Source organism: Ambystoma mexicanum, chromosome 5q (assembly GCF_040938575.1).
Source record: "Ambystoma mexicanum isolate Mex_15411 chromosome 5q, UKY_AmexF1_1, whole genome shotgun sequence".
Taxonomy (NCBI): domain Eukaryota; kingdom Metazoa; phylum Chordata; class Amphibia; order Caudata; family Ambystomatidae; genus Ambystoma; species Ambystoma mexicanum.
Genome location: NC_090933.1, coordinates 1,341,515,122 through 1,341,538,953, shown reverse-complemented (window position 1 = coordinate 1,341,538,953; position 23,832 = coordinate 1,341,515,122). Strand labels below are relative to the sequence as shown.

Here is a 23,832-nt window from a genome sequence, read left to right as displayed (position 1 = left end):
ATGGTTCGGAAGGTTTGCGACGTCATGAGGGGTGTTAATGTGATTTTGGTCCAAGAAATGGTTTACCCAATAAGGGTCACCCAAGTCACATTTCTATAGGGGGGGCCCACGTAGTCCACCAATCGGCTCTTGTTACCGGCCCTAAAAATGTAACTAGAATGTTTTATGCCAAATCTATAATCAGAGTAAAAAAATAGTCCCGCCGGCGAGCGCTCATTTAATTTGGGTCAGGGCCATTGGGCTGTCTAAACCGTGTCTCCCAGCTGTTGGGCCCCATTCATTTGCGTTACTTCTTGCTTGGGGTCTACTCCTCCTTGGATTACCTTTTATTCTTCCTGGCATTACTCTCGACGCAATCGAACTTTGGACAGGGGTCAGCTTTTGTTTTGGACATTCTGACAGACAGATGCTTAGTTTTTGGTTTAGGTAGGGCAATTCCTTTTAGAGCAGGGTCAGAGAGGCATGTTCCCATCCCTTTTATTTTCAATAAAAGTCTTTAACCAAAATCATGGCTAACTTGTGTCAGAGTTTTGTTCTTGACTCCTTGCAGCATATAAGGAGGTTTAGGAGCTTTCAAGGCGTTTCCATGCTCTCAAAGAAGAACTACAAAAGCACCAGCTGGAAAGACAAGTGTTACCATCTGTGACTAAACTGGACTATTCGTCCCCTTTCCCCCAGATGGGAGGCTCCTCCTGTGAGGCTAGGGAAGTGAACCCGCCAAGGAAGACCCTTCCTAGGTGTCTGGGAAAGTGGGACCTCACTAAGGGAATGACCTGTAGGGGACAAGGACTCCCACTGCAATGAGGCAGTACTTATCAAGAATACATTGTCTTCATGTATGGTCATCGAAAAGACTAATGTTACTTCTGTTTTGGATTCAACAAATAGTGACATAGCTGAAATATCTTTGTCTTAAGGTAATGCTGGCGCGTTTGGTTTTGGACACCTGAAGTGCACCCTAAATTGAGTTTATCAGGATAGGCATTTTTTTATTATTTCAATAAATATCCTTGACAACGCAAGGTCCTAGTGCCCCTCATTCCTTTGGTTCACCACACCTCATGTACTCCATCAGTGCACTTAGAACAATATAACCAATCGGCTCTATGTCCTTTCATCATCAGGCATTTGAAAGCCTGCAATTTAAACGTGTATGAAATAATGAAAAAGTTTGTTGAATTTCTTTTTTGGGGGGGTGGGGCAGCCCCCCTCTCTTGCACCTATTTTTAACTATACGCGCCCCCCAACCACTCTGCCCTTTCCCTCTCCCCCCAAAACAAAAAACAATGAACTTTAACGTTCTTTTACGTTTGAAATGCAGGCTTTGAAATGCCTGGCGATGAAAGGACGTGGTACCAACCAATCTTACTGGACCCGAGAATCAATGCCATCGTAATGATGGCCTTAGCAAAGCTGGTAACCCATAGAAGGACACTTGATTGACAATCACCAGACTAATTACTCACCATTTACTGGACACAGTAGTGCCTCCTACTAAAAATCTGCGACCAGCTCTCAAATCCCTCACAACCCCCAAAAAAAAGAAATCTGGCCGATATATGAAGGTATACAGTTAGAGACGTCAATAAAAAGGTAATTTCTTCTTTCTCCAATTCAGTGCTTATTCAAATCAATCTGCTATAACTTGGGAGTAGATGAGCAGCTGTTTCTGGAAGCAGAGCAATTTATGTTGCTGGTTAAAACATAAGAATCAGCAAATAGTCTAGCTCTCACCTTTCAAAGCCTACCCCCCTGTGGCGAGTCAGACACAGGAGGACAAAACTGATAAAGGAAAACAGAAAGCAAGATGCCTCCTCCCTTGAAGGGAATAGCTACATTCTATCGCTCAAACTGACCACAGCACCCACATGCGCCATCACTATCCACATTGTCTATCGCCCACCCAGCCCCTTGGCCAGCTTCCATGACAATCACCTCCACGTTCTGCATGACAACATCAGGAATGCCTCCAGAATTGTCCTAATGGGCGACATGAACCTGGACGTTAATGATCCCGAGGATTCCTGTTAGGCAGAATCCTGTGCAGTGCCCTTAGGGACCACTACACACAATTAAGACTACAGGTGGCAATACAAGTTTTACCTTTGGTACTAGCCTGTACTACTATGTTAAAGTGGTAGCAGTAGCGGAGCAGCCAGGCTTATCTCAAGAGTAAATGAGCAGTAGTAGAGATTACACAAAGGACCACAATTACTGTGACTCAAGCAAATACTGACTCAAGGTTTCAGGTAATAAAATATAAGTACATTTATTTAAAATCATCTGTTCATAAAACACTTCACTTCTATAAATTCAAAACCACACATACAATACACCACACACAAATACTTCCACTTGTTCCAACAATTCAAGGTAAGTACAGTAGGATTTGACAGACCAGTGTTGCGATACTAATGCATACCCGCGATAGAAATGCTCACGAAGTAAACACACTTTGTACTTTAGAATTTCAAACAAGGGAAAATGGGATAAAATCATAGGCAATACTTTTGTCTAGGCAAGGGATTCAGAGGACTTGTTCAAAGATACAGATTAAAGTCAATAGGCCTGCGCCAGTGTCTATGGAGCAGATGCTCAGTTGCCGAGGATCACACGTTGAACAGTTTGAGATTCGAGATGCCAAGAGTAATTAGATATTTTCAGATGGAAGGAAAAGTTTTAAGTGGGAGGGAAGAAAGTATAAATCTTTGTGGAGGAAAAGGGTTCATCCCAATTCCGGATGGTCACTCGGAAAGAACGACCAAATGTGCACAGTACCTTATTATACTAAAATAGCCTAAAACGTTGCCACGTTATATAATATAACCGCGGTAGGAAAATTAGGGTTATACCACTGCCACCAGCCAAGTCAATGTTAAGGGAGCGAAACAATGCTCCAAGAGGCACAGATAAAAAGGGCTAAGAATTAACCCTTTCCAATACTCCATATAAGATGGGGTGTACTGGATCTGTGGTTAAAAGTGACTATGTAAAGTTAATGGCAACTTTACCCTTTTCTGGGGGACAGTAGTCAGCCCCAGAAAATGGAGTCGGTGTGAAGCCTAAGAGACAACTCTGTGTTACTGCACTGAAGGTGCTGTGTAACACACAAAAGGAGTCAGGTACTGAAGTGGTGTACTCCAGAGTCCACAATCACATAAACAGTCAAAGTACACATGGCAAAAAACACAGGTAAGAGTGGGGGAAAAGCTCACACTCTTACCAGGTGGAAAAAATAAACTCCAGAAATGCAGCAAAACTGCTGAGGGACTCACTAGGTGAGGGAAATTAGCCATTGAATGAGAATTCTCCCCAACAATTCCCAGGCCACATCATCACCCAAAGCCCTTGAAAACTTAGGCTTCAGGATCTGCACGAACGGCTGGCTTGCGGACCACAATTGCCCAACCACAATCAACTAACACCCCCTGCCCCTGGTCTGATCATCATGCGATTCCCTTCTCCATGCCCTACCCTAGAAAACTCAAGGCACCGACAATGCCACTACCACCGGCACTAACACACAGCTCCTGCAAGCAGACCAAAAAGCGACTACTGCCCTTCTTGGACATCCCAAATCCCCGCACAGTCTCCGTTAGGCAAGATTTGGAGCAGTACCCTTTGGGTGCACTACAACAACTTTGACAATAGGAACCCAACCTTTGGTATAAGTCTGTACTACACAGGTTGGTAGCGTGATGAGCAGCCAAGCTTATCTCAAGAGGGGTCAATGTGAGCAGTAGGGGAGTTACAGAGATTCACAGTAACAAGTATCCAAATAAACACATACTCTAGGTTTCTTGATTAAACAATTATTAATTTAACAGTCAGTTTGAATAAGCCTTCTTCAGAAGGGGGCACTGAACAATACACACTCTTAGTTTCTTTAAATCAGCAAATACCCACTTGGGATGGCACACACACACTTCCTACGCCCTCAGGTGACAAATAGCTAGGACACAGTGGAACACTGCTACAGTTAGAGCAATACTGAGATGAGTGTCAAAGTAAAGAAATACAATCAAGAGATCACACAAATATTCTGAAGCAGGTAAGTACTTTTAAACCCCCCCCAATTCAAAGTAAATTAACCCTTTCCTGGAGGGATGGTAAGACAGAAGCAGAGGAAAGAAGAGTCATTCAGGGAGCAAGGCCAGCCAATGTCAGTTGTGCAAAAGTCTAGGTGAGCTGAAGCACTTCTTGCAGTTAAGTAAAAAGTCTTGCACAATGTTTTAGAAGTCTTTGTAGGAAAAGTAGAATCAAATAGGGTCACAAGCTGGGAGGCTTGTGAGAGGTAGAAGATGGAAGCAACTCTACAGAAGCAACCAATACAAGTCTCAACTGAGATCAAGTAAGGCTACAACAACTAGAGGTAAATCCTCTCAAACTTTACAGTACCTTTGGTTTGAAGAAATGGTTCCAGCTGGCTTCTGTTCCTGTGTAGCTCTGTAGATCCTGTTGTTCCTGGGCTTCAGTCGTGGGGACAAGAGGGATGACTTATGGGGACTCCTGCACTGCAATGGGAGGTCAGCGGCAGAAAAGGACAAACTTCTATTTAGCAGCACTTTGTGGTCTCAGCAAATAGCACCACCGCGGACTCTCGGATACCACTCTGGACTTTCCTCGCATCTGGGGTCCAGCACTCTGTTGAGGTGGCTCAGGCTTGGTCCGTCCTACTTTCTGGGAGTCCGGAGGATCTTCTACAAGCTCAGGTCCGACTTAAAAGAGATCCACTCCGTTAGGTGTGTGTTCCTCTCCCTGGCACTTCAGTTCCAGCAGCAGCAGCAGCAGAAGTACAACCAGCTCCGAGAAGATGTCCAAACGAGTTCACTTTGACTTTGGAGTTGATTGGTCCCACCAACTCAAGGGGAGAAGTTGTCCTTGCAGGGCTGCTCTTGTCGAGGCAAATTCTGAGCTTCAGAACAGCAGTAGGGCTTCACCGGGCAAACCAACGGTCCAGGAGTTGCAGCAGGCGTCTCTTCCAAGTTCTTCTTCGGATTCCTTCGTCCAGTGGTCGACTGCCTTCCAAGCCAAAAAGCCTCACCTTTTATGCAGGTTTCCCCCATTCATTCCAGCCTAGCTGTCCATCACACAGCGGGATGACTATCCTTGCTGGACAGCCAGTCGGCCAATCACCTTTGGGTGCATTCCTGTAACCAAAGGGATTAAGCACGGGGAGTTTCAGGCACCTCCCTCACTTCCTGCCCCTTCCAGACATACTGGAGCCAGAGGCGGACTTCACTCGTAAATCCTGCCAAAGACAAAACAAACAAAGGGACAAAACCTGGTTTGGAGCACAAGGTAAATCTCAAGAACCACCTTTCCAGCAAGAAATTGTGAAAAAAGACGACTGGGGCCATTTTGACAAAATGGGCACCCATGGGTGCCTTACTGTAGCTGCGGACGCAGCCCGCGGTAAAAACACACCATGAAAGGGGGCGCTGTTGCACAGAAGCAGGATGGCAGCCCGAGTTCCGGACTGAGAGGGTGCACATCCTTCAATTTCTCCTCTCTGATACAGCTGCTTCACACATCCCCTGCTGTGGCCGCTGCGGGAATATATTCCCCACATCTCAGCCGAAGCTCAGACCTGCAGCCCATCGGAGGACGTCTCTACAGCCGCCGGAGGAGCCAGGGCAACAGACGGCTGGATCGCCCCGTGTGGCATCTCCAGGGGAGTCAGTGAGCCCAGCTACCAGGCGCCGCGGCGCTGTCGGCCCTTGTTGGGGGCGGGGTGCCCAGCCCTGAAAATTGCGCCATGCCACAGACTGCACCTCGCCAGCGACCCGATCCCTAAAGCGGAGATCTTACCCTAAACGCCTGGACCTTTGAGGTGGCCCCCTGCCTGGAACCGTTGTGGGCTGCCTCCGTTGGTGTCCCCGGGCTGTTGACCCATACGTTGGGGGGCTGACACCATCTCCGCCGCAGACTCCGCGCTGGTGCACGATACGCCGCTCTCCCTCCTCCAGCCTCACTTCTGGTGACGGCCTATCCGGAATATCAATACAGCCGTCTGAGGAGCTAGGATAATAGACGGTTGGCTCGCCCCGTGTGGCGGCTCCAGGGGAGTCGGCGAGCCCAGGTACCGCTCGCCGCAGCGTCGTCAGCCCTCGTTGGGGGAGGGGCGCCCAGCCTGGAGTAACACGCCCAACCACAGACTGCACCCCGCCGGCGACCCGATCTCCAAGGCGGAGATCTCACGCTACACGCCTTTGGAGACCGCTGTGGGGTGCCTCCGTGGAAGTCCCCGGGCTGTGGACCCAGACGTGGGGGGCCAGTGCCATCTCCACCGCTGCTGCTGCGTGACTCGCCGCCCTCCTGCCTTGCTCCTGGAAGACAACCCGAACTGACACCCAACAAGGTAGGCGGCCCCGCAATCTCCTCCAGTTGCCGCCCCCCCCAGCCACGGGAGGTGACTGCTGACGGCCGTTGGATCGACCCACGCGGCTCTGGGGCGCCGACAGCCCGGGCGCCCTGAGGAGGGTGTCCCTGCCCCCCCGGCCCTAGGATCCCCTGAACTTTGGGGACCCCTCCCCACCCAACCTCAAATGAGCATGTGCGGCGACACCCCCAGGGTCCTGCTTCGCTCCTCCCTAGTGGTTTTGGGCCCGGTGGTGGGCTTTTGGACCTTCATGCTACGGAACTGACCCATGCAGACTCCCTCAGTGCATGACAAACTCCCCCACAACTAGCAACCGACCCCCTGGCTGCCACCATTGACGTACCACTCTGTCCTGAGCCCTTCCATAAGGGCCTCCCATTGCCGCAAATAACTCTATAAACAGTGACATGGGGCAAATATATAATCAAGTGACTTCGTCATGGTCCGACTAGGCAGGTATAGGGGCTCAGCTGGGTCAGAGTGATAATCTCTACGCAACGCCAGAACCCTTTGGTTACTCCAAGTGGCCCTGACAGCTGACACGGACTAGTGCACGCACCTAAACTTGACCCACATGCGACTGGTCTTGCCGACATATATAGCCAACGCACTTACCAAACCTCTCCTAGGGGGACCCCTACCTCTGCATATACAGTCTCGGCCTGATTCTACTAGTGAAGGCGCCACCTGCACTGGCACCACAGCCACCTGCACTGACAACAGAGGGCCAGTACTCGGGGGCTACTGCGGCGTCGAGCAATCACATCCTGAAAAAGGAAGCCCGAGAACACAGCCCAACCAGGGGCATCTACATAAACTCAGCGAATAGAAGAGCCCCTTCATCACCTGCCCGCACACCCCCGGGTTTTACGATCACTACCAGGCCACTCTAACACCTCTATTCACACTCGCTCACCATTGCCTCTGCAACCCTATCCTCATCCTCAACATGACTAAAGGCGTGGGTGCAGGGAAAAAGCAAAGCTCACTAAACATGTTTACCAAAACGCGTCCAGGTCGGCAGCCGAAACTTCGGAGAAAATGCCCGCCACCTCTGCCCCATCAGTCCCAGAGGACTCACAGAAGATGCTGATGTATATTCGGTAGGGCTTCACCACACTGCACACTAAACTTGACAACATGAATGGCACCATCACCTCCATAAAGGCCCATCTTGAAAGAACAGACGAGCGAGTCGCTGAAATTGAAACTAGGGTGGGTGCCACCAATGATGACCTGGGCTCTCTCCGCGCTGCGGTTTCCACACTCTCCAATCGGATCTCAGCAGTGGAGAAGAAAAATTATGATCTCGAATCCCACTCAAGACGAAATAACCTGCGCATTGTCGGAATACCCAAGGACAACATCATGGAGCCCATGGAGGACTGCGTGGAACGCATCCTCATGACACTCCTGGATACACCGAAACTCTCCCCGCAGTTTGCAGTCGAAAGAGCTCACCGATCCTTAACCGCAAAACCCAGACCGGGGCACCCCCCGCTGCCCATCATAGCCAGAATCTTAAACTTCCGGGACTGTGATGCCCTCCTACGAGCGGCCAGGATTAAGGGGGGGGGGGGCTTCTTCTTGGGTCGGCTAGGATCCGTCTTTACCCGGACCTCTCCATGGCGGTACAGCAGGAATGAAAAACCTTTTTAGCTGTGAAAAAGAGACTCCGAGACTTAGAGTTAAATACTCTAAGTGCTGTTCCCTGCAAAATTAAGAATCGAACACTCCAACAAAACTTTTTTTTTCACGATCCCGGAAGAGGCCTTAAAGTTTTATCGATGAGCATTTCCCTGGCTGACCCATCCTCATTGCAGTGGAAATTTAATCTGGTGTGATATCTACCAATGCGGCCTATGCCAGCAATAGGCCGTACACAGCCTTGCTCATGATAATGACTGTGCCTTCCAAGGACACCTCAGTTGTCAGTTTGTCTCCTCTTGTTAAGCTGATCCTTTATTTATGCAGTCCTCTTAGGACACACAAACTCACTGTGTTTAGCAATTTACCGATACCCTAATGCTTTCCCAGTTCTAAGTAATGGCACGGAATCGATTCACATGCTCCCGGACTTGATACCAGGGTCCTGATTATATTCACAATTATACTGTGTCATGCTGAACCCTCATGGGAATGCATTAGCAGGTTGTTGCAGCCCCCTTGTTTCAACCAATAATCCACTGCATACGAGACCTACATTACTCACACTAGCTAATCCTACTGTATTGTAAATCTCCTTATATTCCCTCCAGTCCGCTGCACCATCACCAGGCCAGCTTACAGGCCCCCAGGCGCTGATGCCAAAAAGTTTGCTGTTGTTATGGTTGGGTTGGGGTATCATTCCTCTGTTTGGGGGGAGGGATGCGGGTGGGATGGGATGCTATGTTAAAAAAGTCTTGACAACCACCAGAGATGCCACACAACACATTAGTACATTACAGATTCATAGATAGGGTGACACACCTGCCCAGGCTAAGATGGCATAGTCCAATTCGAACTCATAGTGAAATACTCAAACAATCCCCCCGCACTAATGGCGAATAGCAGCTTAACCTTTATTAGCTGGAATGTGAGAGGTCTGGGCAACCACAAAAAGATGTGTCAAATTCAACTCTATGCCGAACGCCAAGGTGTTCAAGTCTTATGCCTACAAGAAACTCACGCTCGCTCTGAACAGTGCGAGAGATTCGCTAAACAGTGGGGACACCAGAGGTATTACACCAATTACTCCACTCAGAGCCAGGGTGCCCTCACTCTAATTCACAGGAGACTTAAGTTCTGTTGCGCCCATTCACAAATAGACCCCCTTGGGAGGTACATACTTACTATCGGCAAATTGCAAAATCAGGAGGTAGCCATTTTGAATATATACGGCCCTAACATTGACGATCCCGAATTCTACCTTCACCTTGCCTCAGTCCTGGAGAGTTACCCCCAGATCCCGATTATATGGGGTGGCGACTTCAACACGATCTTAGACGTTAACCTAGACAGATCTGGCTTCAGACCTCGCCAGCTCTCAAGGGCAGCTCACACGATTCTCACAATTCTCCCCCGGCTAGCAATGTTGGACGCCTGGCGCCTAATGTACCCCGACTCCCGCACATATTCCTATTACTCCTCAGTCCATGACTCACATTCTAGGACAGACAGATGGCTCTTACCGGACATACTGATCAGGTGCCTGTCCCATCTAGCTATCCTCCCCAGAACGCTGTCGGATCACTCTCCGGTGATTATCTCACTGAACTGGGGCCATGACTATGATAAAACGAGAATGGAAAATGAGGCCCCATGCCCTCCTAGACCAGGCCTTCGAACTTGAATCTTCCATCGAAGAATTCTTTGAGATTCAGTATCTTCACAAGCCACTCTCTGGGAATCCTTCAAAGCTTACACTAGGGGTATTGCTATATCCAAAGGGAGCGGCATCCTGAAAAATATCCGGGCGGATATCGCAAACAGCGAATAGTCCCCAGCCAACCTGGAATCCCAATATGCCCAGGACCACTCCCCCGACACTCTAGCATCACTGGGGTCGGAGCTTGACAGATTCCGCAGCCTTGCGGAATGAGAGGTTAAGTTCCTGGATGGTCCTCAGGCAGCGAGACGATATGGGGCGGGTGAGCGACCTGGCCGCATGCTGGCCAGATTGATTCGCCGCGAGTTTGGAGCCCCCAACATTCTGGCGATAGAAAGGCCCGACAGACCACTAGCCACCTCATCACAAGACATCAATACAGAGTTTATAGCAATTTATACCTCCCTATACTCCAAGGTCGATGGCCCCCCATGTCTCAGAAATCGACTCCCATCTGGAAAGCCTCCCTCTCGCGGTCCTGTCCACTGACCCCAGTGTCTTCCTGGAAAGACCCTTTACTGCCGAAGAACTTACAGAAGCCATCAAGACACTTGCGTTGGGTAAGGCACCTGGACCGGATGGCCTCCCCATGGACTTTTACAAGCGTTATAAATCTCTTTTGGTTCTGCATTTACTGGCTCTCTGGGAGGAGGCATGCGAAAAAGGTATACCCCGCCCCCTCTCTCCGAGAGGCTACGATAACAGTTCTTCTCAAACCCGGAAAACCGCCCACCCAATGCGGTTTGTACCGTCCCCTCTCGTTAATTAACTGTGACGTCAAACTATACGCTAAACTACTGATTTGCCAACCGACTGGCTTCATTCATGCCCCACATCATTCACCCCGACCAGGCAGGCTTCATCCCAGGTAGGACAACATCCCTAAACCTTAGAAGACTCTTCAATGTGATCAGTAAGATCAATCCAAAGACACAGGCGGTGGCAGCCACCTTAGACATGCAGAAGGCATTCGACTCTGTGACTTGGGAATACTTGTGGCGAGTCCTTGAAAAATGCAAATTTGGCCCCAACTTTCGAACCTGGATCAGGCTCCTCTACACCGGCCCAGTGGCCAGGGTCCGCACTGAGGATAGATGTTCAACTCCCTTCCAGATAGCCAGAGGGACGTGACAGGGATGCCCCTCTTCTCTGCTAATATTTGCCATAGCTATGGAACCCTTTGCGGACATGATGCGCCAGTCACACTCCCACAGAGGCTTGCGATCGGCGGGCCAAGCCGACATGGTCTCCTTACACGCTGACAATGCTCTTCTTTACATCCGCTCCCCAGAAACCAACCTTGCGCCAATTCTTAGCGATGTGGCCTGATTTGGACAAATATCTTGCGTTGGGTTAACTTTTCTAAGTCGGTCCTATTCCCGCTCACAGACACCACGCAACCACCCTCTGATCTAAGGGGATTCACTTGGTCTCAATCCAACATTACTTACCTGGGGGTGGCAGTCTCCCGGCACACAGAGAAGCTGCGCGTCGACAACTACCAGAATTACCTCACTAACCTGACCACCAAAACCGCTAGCTGGGCCAGACTCCCCATTTCCCTAGCCGGTAGAATCAGAATACTTAAAATGGTAGCGCTACCTCAACTCCTCTACCGATTAACCAACCTTCCTGTATGGCCAGGCGATGAATTCTTCAAGACGCTACGCGGCATAACTAACACCTTCCTCTGGCATTCCGGTGCAGTCCGCCTCAAACTAACTACACTTACTACCCCCAAGGCATTAGGCGGGTTCGGCGCCCCCGACTTTCTCAGGTACTGGGCGATAGCCCAATCCCAATTTGCCTCCCATTGGTTCAACACCACAGATCCCTTCCTCATGTCCGACTTGAGACTGAGGGTCAGTGAGCGAACGATTGGTTTGCTCATTCTCAAACCAGTCCCACCTGCTCTCGATTCAGCAGACCCCGTGGTTAGCACATCCTTGGCACTCACCAAAATATGGGCAATGGTTGCTACGCCTCACCCATTTCACGGGGACCTCCCGCTCTGGACTTTCTTCTCTGATGTTACATACATTTCTCTATCCACTGTGTCTCGCTGGACTGACGCAGGGTTCTTGACACTACGCGATGCCTATGAACAGGGCAATTTCCTCGAGTGATCGTACCTCCCTCTGTCCCTCAGACGCAAGCCATCAGCATGGCTACAATACTCCTCGCTTCGGAAGAACCTTAAAGCCAAATACCCCGGTTTCCCCACATTGCCACCAGACGATCCCATAATTGCTGAACTCTGCTCCTCCGATTCCTACAGAGGGAAGGTATCAAGACTTTAATCTATTGCAGACTAGAGCTGCCCCCTCGTTTACCAAACTAAGACTTAGATGTGAGGAGGATCTCGGAGTCGAGATTACCGATGAACGCTGGTCCCGAATGTGCGCTCGTACCCAGGAGGTGTCCTATAATTCTAGGTTTAAATTACTACAATTTAAGGTGCTGCACAGATATCACCACACGCCAACTAAACTGCATCATATGTTCCACGAATTCTCGCCTAATTGCCCAAGATGTGGCGCCGACCCAGCCTCTTACATTCATATGATCTGGCACTGCTCACACCCGACGCAATACTGGACCGAAATATGCTCCACACTATCCGACATACTAGATCATACCATAGACCCTTCTCCTATGCGCTGCCTTTTCCACAATTTCCCCAGGTTGAAGCGTGACTCCAGGAAACTGGCAGGTCTCTGCATGGTGCTGGCAGTACGCTGCATACTAATGTGCAGGCCTCGTCCCAGTGCGCCCACGTACGCGCAGTGGCTCAGGGCAGTCACCTGGGCGCATGATACCGAGGAGGCCTGGGGAGCATTGCAACATCCCCACTCGAGACCAAGGGACATTTGGCATCAGTTCCACAACTACAGGTCTGCCTTGACCTCCAATTCAGATTCGGAGTCCTCCCTCCCTCCCAGGTCCCCTCAATGACTCCTTTCTGTGATTTGTTTTCTCCGTTAGCCCTGGTCACAATACATCCGATATTATCTGACACCTGTGATCTACATGATAATCTCGCACTGTGCTGCAAAGCATCCTTGTTGTAAATTGCAAACTGATGTCATGCTGTGCCCATCTCTGCTTTGTTTTTTTCTGTGTGTTGTCTAGCCGAATAAATAAAGGATTAAAAAAAAAACTAAAAAACTAAAAAAACAATGGTAGTAAAAAGAAAACCACTGCCACCAGCCATTAATTGTAGAAAGGCTAACATAAAAATGTTACATGAGAAACTAGACAACGGGGATACTAAGTAACCCCTCCAGCACCCTTTTGTAAGATGGTGTGTGCTGGGTCTAGAAAGTTACAAAATGTAAGTAAAGTCAATTTCACGTTACTGCTCTTGGAAACAGTAGTTCATCCCAGAGAAGGTATTTAAATCTTTGGAAAATCTAAGACTTCCCTGTGCCACTGCACTGAAGGTGCTGTGTGTCACAATGCAAAGATGATGCCTATGGAGTTTGTCAGTCTCCAAAACCAAAAGGAAACACAGTGTTACATCACAGAAAAATACATGAGAGAGTGGGAAAAAGGTCTGGCTCTCTCAAGGTTAAAAATTAAAAAGTCCTAGAGTCCAGCAAAAGTGCTGGGGGTCTCTATGGTAGAAGGGAATTAGCACATTTCTGAGAATTCTCCCTAACACTCTCCAAGGACCGCAACATCCTTGCAGACCTATATGCTACAGCCTTAGCGATGGCAGTGGACACCATTGCCCTCTCACGCCTCAGAGCAAAACCGGTTGGATACTCCAATTCCTGGTTCACCCCAGACCTACTCTAACTCCGTAACAAAAAACGGCTTGCCTAATCTACCTGGCAAAAAAAAAAAATTCCAACTCTGAGGTTGGAGTTCACCAAGACATCCAAAGCTATAAAACAAGCGATCATCACGGCCAAATCCACCTCCTTCAACTTGAGAATTACCAATACGAAGTCAGACACTAGAGAGATCTTTTCCATCTTTTGAGAACTGGAGACCCTTGCTAACCCTCCTCCCCCGTCCCGCCCCTCAGCCCCTCACTAAAGACGAAGCCTGGTGCACCAACATTCAAACCGCTATGCTCAACAAAATTCACATGCTAAACAAAGAATCACCTCCAACCAAAGTAGCCCGAACACACCCCACCTCGTTACAGCCACAGCCCCAATTGTAAACCCACAGACCCCCGACCACACAGTCCCTCAGTTCTATGTCAAAGAGATCACAGAACTAGAAGTACTCCATCATTAAAAAAACTAAAAGCCTTTAAGTGCAAAGGCGACATCTGTCCTGCCTCAATCATGAAGGACTGCTCTGAAGTCCTAGTAACGTTCATCACCAGCTTCATAAAACCCTGCTTCACCTCAGGAGTGATATCATCCAGCCTCAAGGAAGCCTGGGTACTTACCCACCGACCCCCTCTATAAAAAATCCCCAGTGCACACCATGGTCCCCAATAACTACAGGCCCAGAACGGCAGACCCCCTTTTATTGAAAATTCGAGAAGGAGCCGCTTGCCTGCAGGTTCAACACTGCCTAGAAACCTACCACGTACTGCGACTTTGCCAATCCGTATTCTGCCCCACCCCCCCCGCCCCGCCCCGCCCCGCCCCTGGCACCGGAGCCGCGCGGGCTGGATTTTAAAAAAAAAACAAAATAAAAAAAATAAAAAAATAAAACACACACAGATGGACGAGATCAGGGATAGTGGTAATCCGACCCTGCTCCTCCACCTGGATTGGTCTGCTACTTTCAACCAAGTGGCTCATAAAATCCTCTGTCACCACCTCACTACCGCGACCTACTTATCTCAAGAAGCGACAAAATGGATCGCCTTATTCCTTGAAGGAAGAGTCATGAGAGTGCTTGAAAAACATGCAAGTGCGGCCCCCACCACTATCCACTGTGGGGTCCTGCAAGGTTCCTGCATCTCCTACACTCTATAATATAGTCACCAGACCTCTCTTTGACATCCTTGACTCCATCGGCATAGCCTACACCAATTACGCCGATGATACCCAAGTCCTCCACCCACTCTCAGGCAATTGTGCAGAAGACTTGAAGACCCTCAACGCAGCTTATTCCACTATCCAGGCCGTAATGGCGGCTAACCGCCTCTGTCTAAACGAGATAAGACAGAAATCCTGCTGGTTGGGCCTGCTGCAGTACATACAAATCTCAATACTCAGCCTTCGATATTGATAACATCCGGATCCCTGACTCATCCTCAGTCACGATCCTTGGGGTGTACCTAGATGCCACCCTCTCACTGTCTCGCCAGGTCAACTGAATAGCCTCCTCGGCAGCCTACGCGACCAAACTACTGAACGCAACCAAACCCTTCCTAGCCACGACAGCTGCCTCACCATCACCAAGGCGGTCATAAGCTCAAAGCTATATTATTGCAATGTCCTCTTCGCCGGAACCTCTGCTAAAAAAAAATCCAGAAGCTGCAACTCATTCAAAATAATGTGCTACGAGCTGCCCTTAACATCCCTAGAAGAGAACACATCTGCAGCCAGGAGAGCAGCTTGCTGGCTGCCCATCAGATCGTGTGTCCTATTCAAAACCTTGGCCAACCCGGGCAAAGCAATTTGGCTATCATTTCCTACGGAACCCCCGGTACACAGGTTCCTTGCAGATATTCTCACACCGGAAGGGTTCAAAAGCGGCGTCTCCGAAATATACAAAAAGGTACAAGCGCAAACCCCCTCGGCCAACGCAATGCGAACCAAGTGGGAAGAAGACCTTAACATTCAAATCAGTGAACAACAATGGACACATTACTGCAGATATACTAAAACCAACACTAATTTCTGCCTAATTCAATACAAAATCCTAAATCAACTGCACATCACCCCAAGAAAAGTTGCCAAATTCGACCCCACCAAACAACCAGGGTGCCCCAAATGCGGGGCAATTGAAGCGGACGCAATGCACATGTATTGGAACTACCCTCCGATTCACCAGTTCTGGATAGAGGTTGCGGAAAAGATAAGCGACATATTGAAGATCCACATACCAGCGACCCCGCAAAAATACTTATTTGGAGACATTGCAAAGGCTTCAACTAAGACACGCAGACTGTTCGCAGTGGCGGGAGCGGTAGCCAAGAGACAAAAACTCCTGAAATGGAAGTCTCCTCCACCCCCACGCTCCAAACACGGCTTAGACAGCTGGCCATCATGCAAGAAAGCGAGGAGACGTATGTGCAAGGGGTACAACCCCACTCCAGACCCAAGGACATATGGGCCCCACTGAGAACATATTTACAAGCCCAGGCATCACGCACAGACAAAGAGGACAACTAGAAAGTCTTTATTAGTGATGAACTGTGCAATTCCCAATTAACAAAGCCTTTCAAGTCAGTATTGTTTTACCCAAATGTATGACTATATTATGTCTGTTTATTGCCTAAATACCATGTCAGAATTAAATAAAGGTTTTTAAAAAAACAAAACCTTGGCCATCACCCTTAAGTGCCTCTCCAACACGGCCGCCCCCAGTTATCTTTCACAAGAGCCTGCTCATCCAGACACAGAAGAACCCCCGATGCCGATCGTCTCATACAACCCAAAAGGTAGGCGGGCCAAAGCGGGAGGCGTGTGTTTTCCCTCATTGCAGCCAAACAGTGAAACTCCCCGCACCCCACCCTGAGAGCGGAAACTATCGTACTGGGAATTCTGCAAAGTCCTAAAAACCTGACTGTTCGATTAGACCTGGTCCATAACTGTCTTTATGTCAGGTGCCATTGAATGCAAACTGCCTGCACATTGCAACTTTAGCATATTGTATGTAAATGATCACTTTAACAGCGCTGCAAGGCCCTTGAACTGTTGTGCTTTAAAAATATAAATAAAAATAAAAAAATACATCCTCTCTCAGCATGTAGGTTACTTTCCATTTTGAAATATCAGTAGTGGCATGCTATCCGACACAGCCACAAAGTTCTCAAAAGTTCTTTAGCTCCAGGCTTCATAGATTTGCCATAAAAGAATCCAGAAAGCAAAAGAAAATCTTTTGGTTTCAAATACCACCACGTGCCCATCAAGTAATCCAAAAATTGTCAGTTTATCCCATCTCCGGGGATGTATTCTTGTAACCCAAGTAGGTCGATATTCACAAGGGAACCAACAAATTTCACATTATGTAGCTCTGATATTGTTCCAAAGACCTGCTCAGCACTGCAGTATGGTTTCCTCCGGTCATCCCCCTTCAGGGAGTTTCTTCACCGCTCCATAGGTTTTAAGTTTCTCAGCCACCGTTGGGCAACACGTTTGGGTGGCCCTACTTAATGCAGTTCTTTTACCCCCCTCGCAGGGTCTTCACTTTCTCTGCCCCAGGTGGCTTATGGGCTCACTCTGCCTGGATAACAATTCTCTAATCCTCTTGCAGGATAGTTACTTGCACAGCTCCCGCTGGGCTAAAGGCTTGGTTAGCTGTATTTAGTGCAGCGCTTTTACCCACTCGTAGGGTTTTCACTTTCTCTGCCCTCAGGCAGAGGGTGGGATTGTTCTGCCCCCGGATTACTGGAGTTCGGTCATCCTGTTGCCGTTTCTTCAGTCTCTCCACCCCAGGTGGGCTGTGGGCTCCCTCACCATCCTCCAACCAGTCCCCGTCTATAACTGCATACTTTCTCTCTCGAGGCAGGGCTCAGCGCTGGGATCAGGGTTCTCGGACTCTTGCGGTTCCGCACTTTCGAGTCCTATTCGGCTGCATGGTCCGCTCTGCTACTCTTCTTCGCATTGGTACATGTGTCATTGCTTGGTGGCTCCTCAGCAACCCCTTCCTGGATGGGGTCTCTGCCTTGTCAAGGCGGGCAGGTTAAGTGAGGAGCCTCTGCTCTCTGCACACCACATCCTCTGCATAGCTCTCCTTCCTTCATCAGAGTGACGGCCACTGCGTGGGGTGGCGTTCAGTGTTCTCCGATGGATGATCTCCCCTCTGGGTTAAGTTCCTCCCTGGAGAGGGGAGGGGAGAATTCCATTGGTAAGCAACTTCTCTAGGCGGTGGAATCAAGTACATGTCAGTAACCCAGCCATCCACTTAATAGGGGCCCTATATATTAACAGGTTCACTTCCCATATAACCAACAAACATTGGGGTTTTGGGATGGGGGAATGGAACTGTAATTTGGGTATTCCTTTACCCCCTCCCCCCCGAGAGCGGGGTCACCTTCAGTGGGATCCCGCTTGCCCTGACCCCTAGGGAGCGGGCTTACATCGCTACCCCCATAGGGGGAGAAAGGACATTCCATGGATTCATCGGACACAGTGGTGGCATATTTTTGGGTAAAACGTGTATTAACATAAAAAAACGTTGGAAAAGGGCCTCCATATCCCTAAATGCTATGAGGCTTTCCCTGCCTCAAAGTAAACTAACGAAAATAGCAGGAAGTCTGAAAGTAAAAAGTCTGCCACTGCTGTGTCAAAAACACACTTCTGTTCCCAACACTTATAATCTAAGTTAACAGTCCATGGGTATTCTTTACTAAAGGAAGCAGTGCCCTTGGTGTTCTCAAAAAACAGAAAGGTTCCCAGGTTTGCTGGCATTCAAGTTCCAAGACTGGGGTGGCGCGCCTTTCCCTTACCCGTTTTCTTCTATTCAGATGCTGGATCACACAAAGTTAAGTCATTTGTGGGGGGGGGGGTGGCTTGGTGGCCATGTGAGCGTGAGCAAGCTACTGAGAGCTCCCGTGCGATCCGGCTAACGGTCCTGGAAACTGGCAAGAAGAACAAATAAATCGAGGAGGAGGCATATGAAGGTCCAGAGCACATAAGGGAGAAAGTCCGAACAAAATCGGAGGGTGGTGAGGTAAAAACGAAGCTCGGAAGAAACGCAGGACCGCCACACAAAATGGTGGGTGCGCCCCACAGAGACACCGTCCGCGCTCCGAGGGACAGAGGAACGCCGGAGGCGCGGGACGGCCAGGCACAGGGTCGCGGACAGCCAACAAGGTGGGGAGGCCCAGCGGACACCAGAAAACCACCGAGTGGAAGACCAGGAGAGGCGTCCAGTCGGCCCACACCATCGCGGGCAGAAGTCGGGACGCGTACCGCCGAGCCGTACTGAGACGGGAGGAGGCGCGGGCAGCTGCAGCCGTGGACAATCGGCGGAGACAGCGGAGGACCGCCGAGTGGCGGGAGCTGTGGCGCCTGTGCCCCGGAGCACTGACAGGGCATACCCCGGCACACTGAGGACCGCCAGCAACAGCGAAGGAGCCCCAGCGGAACAAGACTGTGCGGCGGCAAGAAGGCCCCGCAGGGTCCCGTGAGTGCATCCCTTCCCCAGCCCCGGCAGTGAGAGCAATGCGGGCGGCTAACATACTGGAGCCGAGGCAGAGCAGCAGCCAGCGGGGGAGAAATGAAAAGGGACTCATAAGGACAGCAGCGGAAGACCCAGAGGGCGGGGAAACAACTGGAGTGCCCGACCCCAGGCTCAGACCAGTCCAAGGGTCACTGTATACGCATGAAGACACAGCCCACCCAAACAGCATAAACAATAGACTCGAAAAAAAAGAAAAAAAAAAAAAAAGAAAAAAAAGGGGGGGGCCACGAGCGAAAAGTAACCCCTGGGGAGGTAAGGAGACGCCGGATCCACCTAACAAGACTGCAACACGGGCACGGAGGGCAGCCCTTGGAACTGCTGGCTTCCTTTCAAAATGTCAGGGCAGATAGAGCAGCCAAGAACCCCCCCACAGGCTGGCCCCCACAACAGGGACAGAAGATAACAAGGTCCCCCCCCCCTGTGTGGCCACCGATAAACGGCAGAACTGTGCGGACAAGAAGAGGAGGAGGCCACTTAACAGGAAGATAGGACATGTGGGGGGAGCACAAAAGGGACCCCGGCCCAACGAGAGTCTGCAAACTCGCACCTCCGAGTGAGGGCGATGCCTTCACAAATATAAGACTCTGGAAAGCACTCGGAAGTGGCAGAGACGACGAAGCACAGAGATACAAGGCTACGGTAATCAACATGCCCGACGAACAGAAAGGCGGCAGAGGGAGGCAGACGAGCATGGAGTCATTTGCCCGCAAAAATGATGTCCCACAAACTGGGGCAAAAGAGGCAGATACGGCCACAGCAAACGCCACACAAGGAGAGATCAGACAGGTGGAGGGCAGCAGCATCCCGGAGGCCATAGAAGCGTTAAAGAAATCGATGGAGGGCAAGCTGGATGCAGCGATTGTGGACGTAGGGTTCCTCAGACAGGATACAAGGAACCTAGCAGAGAGGGTGACAATGGTGGAACAGCAAGTACAGAGCAATAAAGCGAACACGACCACCACCCAATCGCAAATGTCAGAGGCGCTGATACGGATCAGTACACTGGAACGCAGGGCCGAAGATGCGGAGGGTAGGGCCAAATGCAACAACGAGCGCATTGTGGGGCTACTGGAGGGAGAGGAGGGCAGGGACCCCACGAACTACATTTCAAAGACAGGGAAAACATTTTGACATTCTCAAGGGAGGGCGGGGTGATAACGCGAAATGGAGCCAGGGAGAGCATCTACCCAGACTATACGGCGCTTGTGCAAAGACAGCGGGCCCAGTTATGGCCGACCAAAGAGCGCCTCCGGACAGCGGGTGTCAAAATCATGCTGCTATACCTGTCCAAGCTCAAAGTGTTGCACAACGGGAGGACACAGATCTTCGAGACCACAGCGGACGCCCAAGAGTGGATGGACCAACAAGGGATCCCACAACCAAGAGAAGGGAATGAGAGGAATAGAGAGGCATACAGGCAAGGCAGGGAATGAGAAGCAAGGTCTAGATACATACCCCAGAGACACAAACCAAAGACCGGGCGAAGAGGGGCTCAAAAGACACTTGAGTGGGCCACCGGATGCCATAACACCTCGCCAGAACAAGAAACAAGTGACACACCCTGTGGAAACAAGAAAAAGCAAAACCAACAGTAGAAGAAGGGACTAAAGGCCCGAACCAGTGGTTTAAAATGGGAGCTCAAGACTTCCGCAACCAGACCGCCAAGACGCACAGAGGGGTACCCCCAAGAAGAGTCAATGTTTGCAGTGTCAGTTCTAAGACACTGCGCCGCGACAAGTGCACCTGTGGAAAGGAGGGCGGCACTTGGAAGGCGGCTGGGCCCGAGCAGGGGGTGGGAGGCTGGGCGTTCGTTTATAGTTGTAGTAGTTGTGTGGTTAGGTTTGCAAGGAGAGGGCACGAGAGGAAGAAGACATATTAAACGACAAGGACACGGCGAAGGCAATAAAAAGGAACATGCATGGCTGCACCCAAATATAGGAAGCCAGCGAGGAACACTGGGGATGAGGGCCAGCAAAGAACTGAAATCGGCAGCTGCGGGGTTAGCTGGGCCAGGGGCGGACACGATAGGAGGTGTAATGGTAGACCGCCAGAGGAAAAGCGAAGGACCGACCCCCTAAGGCAGTTCACCATGGAAGAACAAAAATAGACAGGCCGATGGGAACAAACGGGCCACTGGAGTCAGCTAACATAAGGACCGAGACGAACTAAACGTAATCACATGGAATGTCAGAGGGTTAAACGCCTACGTCAAAAGGCTAAGGGTCTACGCCTGGTTAAATAAAGCAAGGGTCCATATTGCAATGCTACAGGAGACACATCTGACGGCTGAAAAACAAGTCAAGGTGGCCAGGAAATGGGGAGGCCAGATGTATAGCTCCACATACTCCAACTATGCAAGGGGGGTGGTGACCTGGATCGCCCCGGGTACACCATTTCAACTCTTCAACCAGGAAAAGGACGCTGGGGGCAGGGTCCCGATAGTCCACGGAATGCTGGAGAACCGGGAGGTGTGCCTGGTGAATACCTACGCCCCCAACCAGGACGCAACAGTTTTTCAAGTCACTTACATCTAGGCTAGCCCCGTACAGGAATGCCACGATCATCTGGGACGGTGATCTAAACTGCACATTAGACCCCTGACTGGACAGGTCAGACGACAAACATAAAAGAGCAGCGCCACCAGCGAGGGTACTACAGAAGATACTGGACCAGCTCGAAGGTACATGAGGGTGAAAGGGGATACACACACTACAGTGCCCTGCACGGGACATTCACACAAATAGACCACCTATTCACTGGCAAAGAGACACTGGACGAATTCACTGAGGCACACATTCACGCACAAACTCTGTCCGACCACGCCCCAGTGGGAGTAGCATGGGCACACACATACAGGAGAGCCCCCATACCCACATGGAGACTAAGGGTGGAAGCACTGCTATATGGGGAATTTCAGGAGCATATCCAAAATACGATAGATGACTACTTCGAGCATAACACGGGTAGCGTGGACAGCACGGGAACGACTTGGGAGGCCCTTAAGGTAGTGGTTAGGGGAGCGGCAATGGGGAAGTCGGGAGGTCTCCGATGGGAAATCCTGGTAGAACTGGATGAGACAGAAAGGAAGATCGAGAGGGCCGAGGCACGGGCAGGTGGGATGGGAGGAGAACTGGGTAACCTCACCACTCTGAGACAACAGTGTATGGCAGCCTGGGAGAGGCTAGGGAGGCTGGATTATGGGAAGTATATACAAAAGTCACATGCGGAAGGGGATAAACCCAGCAGACTCCTAGCCTGGCTAACTAAACAGGAGACCAAGCGGGAACCGATAAACACAATCCAAAATGACCAGGGGGAGGTGATAAGGTCCCAGGAGGGCATAAATACGGTGTTCTCGCAATTTTACGAGAAATTATACACCAAGGTTTAGGAGGCAGAAGATGGAGACCTAGAGGATGCCTTTGCGGAAATCAGGCTCCCACAACGGACAGAGGAGCAGGCCCAAATGCTAGATGCCCCCCTCACTGTGGAGGAGCTGACGGAAGTTATTACCCAGCTGCCGATGGGAAAGTCCCCAGGGCCCTATGGGTTACCAGGGGAATTCTATAAGAGATACAGGGACAGCCTGGTCCCGAGACTATTGGAGACGCTGGGGGAGGCATACGAGAGAGGGCGGCTCCCTAGCAGCATGTCAGAAACAATAATCGTTCCAATACTTAAAGCAGGGAAACCGCCCCTTGAGTGTGGGTCCTACAGAACAATCTCCCTAATAAATCAAGACTCCAAGAGCCTAACATCGGCTCAAAAGGGTGATACCTACACTGGTGCACCCAAACGGGGTATGTACCGGAACGAAACACGGCATGGAATCTCAGAAGACTCCATCACGTCATCGACAGGACGATCCAGGAAGAGGGAGAATATGCAGTGGCCTCATTGGATGCGATAAAGGCATTCGATTCAGTGAACTGGGATTGGCTTTTGGGAGCGCTCACCCACTTCGGGATAGGGGAAGGGTTCCTACGCTGGATTAAGTTGCGATACAAGGACTCAAGGGCAAGGGTAAAGACGGGCAGGCATGTTTCGGGGAGTGGAACATAGCGCAGGGTACAAAGCAGGGGTGCCCACTATCCCCAATGTTATATATTCTGGCCCTGGAACCGTTTCCAGCCTTCCTAAGAGCGGAAAACAGGGACGCTGGTATAGTGATAGATGGGGAACATACAGATATCGATATAGGCAGACGATATACTGCTCTATGTCCGGGATCCACGCACCCACCTGCCGGACTTACTCGAGGCACTGGGAGCGTTCGGTAGGCTATCGGGAATCACTATTAACAAGGAAAAGTCCTCACTGTTCCCCCTGGCGCGCCTACAAACAGCGGCAGCAGACCAGCTGCCACACCTGGGCCTCACATGAACCCCGATACCTTTAGATACCTGGGGGTGGACCTGTACCACGACACCACTGAGACACACATGGCCAACACACAGGCGGCCCTGGACAAAATAGGGAACGCCATGCAGTTTTGGAGGACACTACCGCTGGGGATGATAGGCCGGGCAGCCCTATTGAAGGTGACGGTCCTACCCAGGTTCCAATATTATTTTACCAATATCCCTTATAATATCCCTGGGTCCTTTTTCAAACAACTACACACAAGGGCAAGAGCCTTTCTGTGGGGAGGAGGGAGGAACAGGGTAGCACTGAGCACACTACAAAGGGGTTGCGAGTGGGGGAGTGTCAGGCTCCCGGATTTCAAGCGCTACTACTTGGCGGCACAACTTCAGTT

General features: G+C 50.3%; 1 protein-coding gene across 3 annotated transcripts in view; it reads right to left on the bottom strand.

Annotated features, from left to right (window-relative positions):
• Nucleotides 1-23,832, bottom strand: part of PARP10 (poly(ADP-ribose) polymerase family member 10) — a 453,575-nt gene that overhangs the window by 393,637 nt on the left and 36,106 nt on the right. The gene's annotated exons all lie outside the window — the stretch shown is intronic.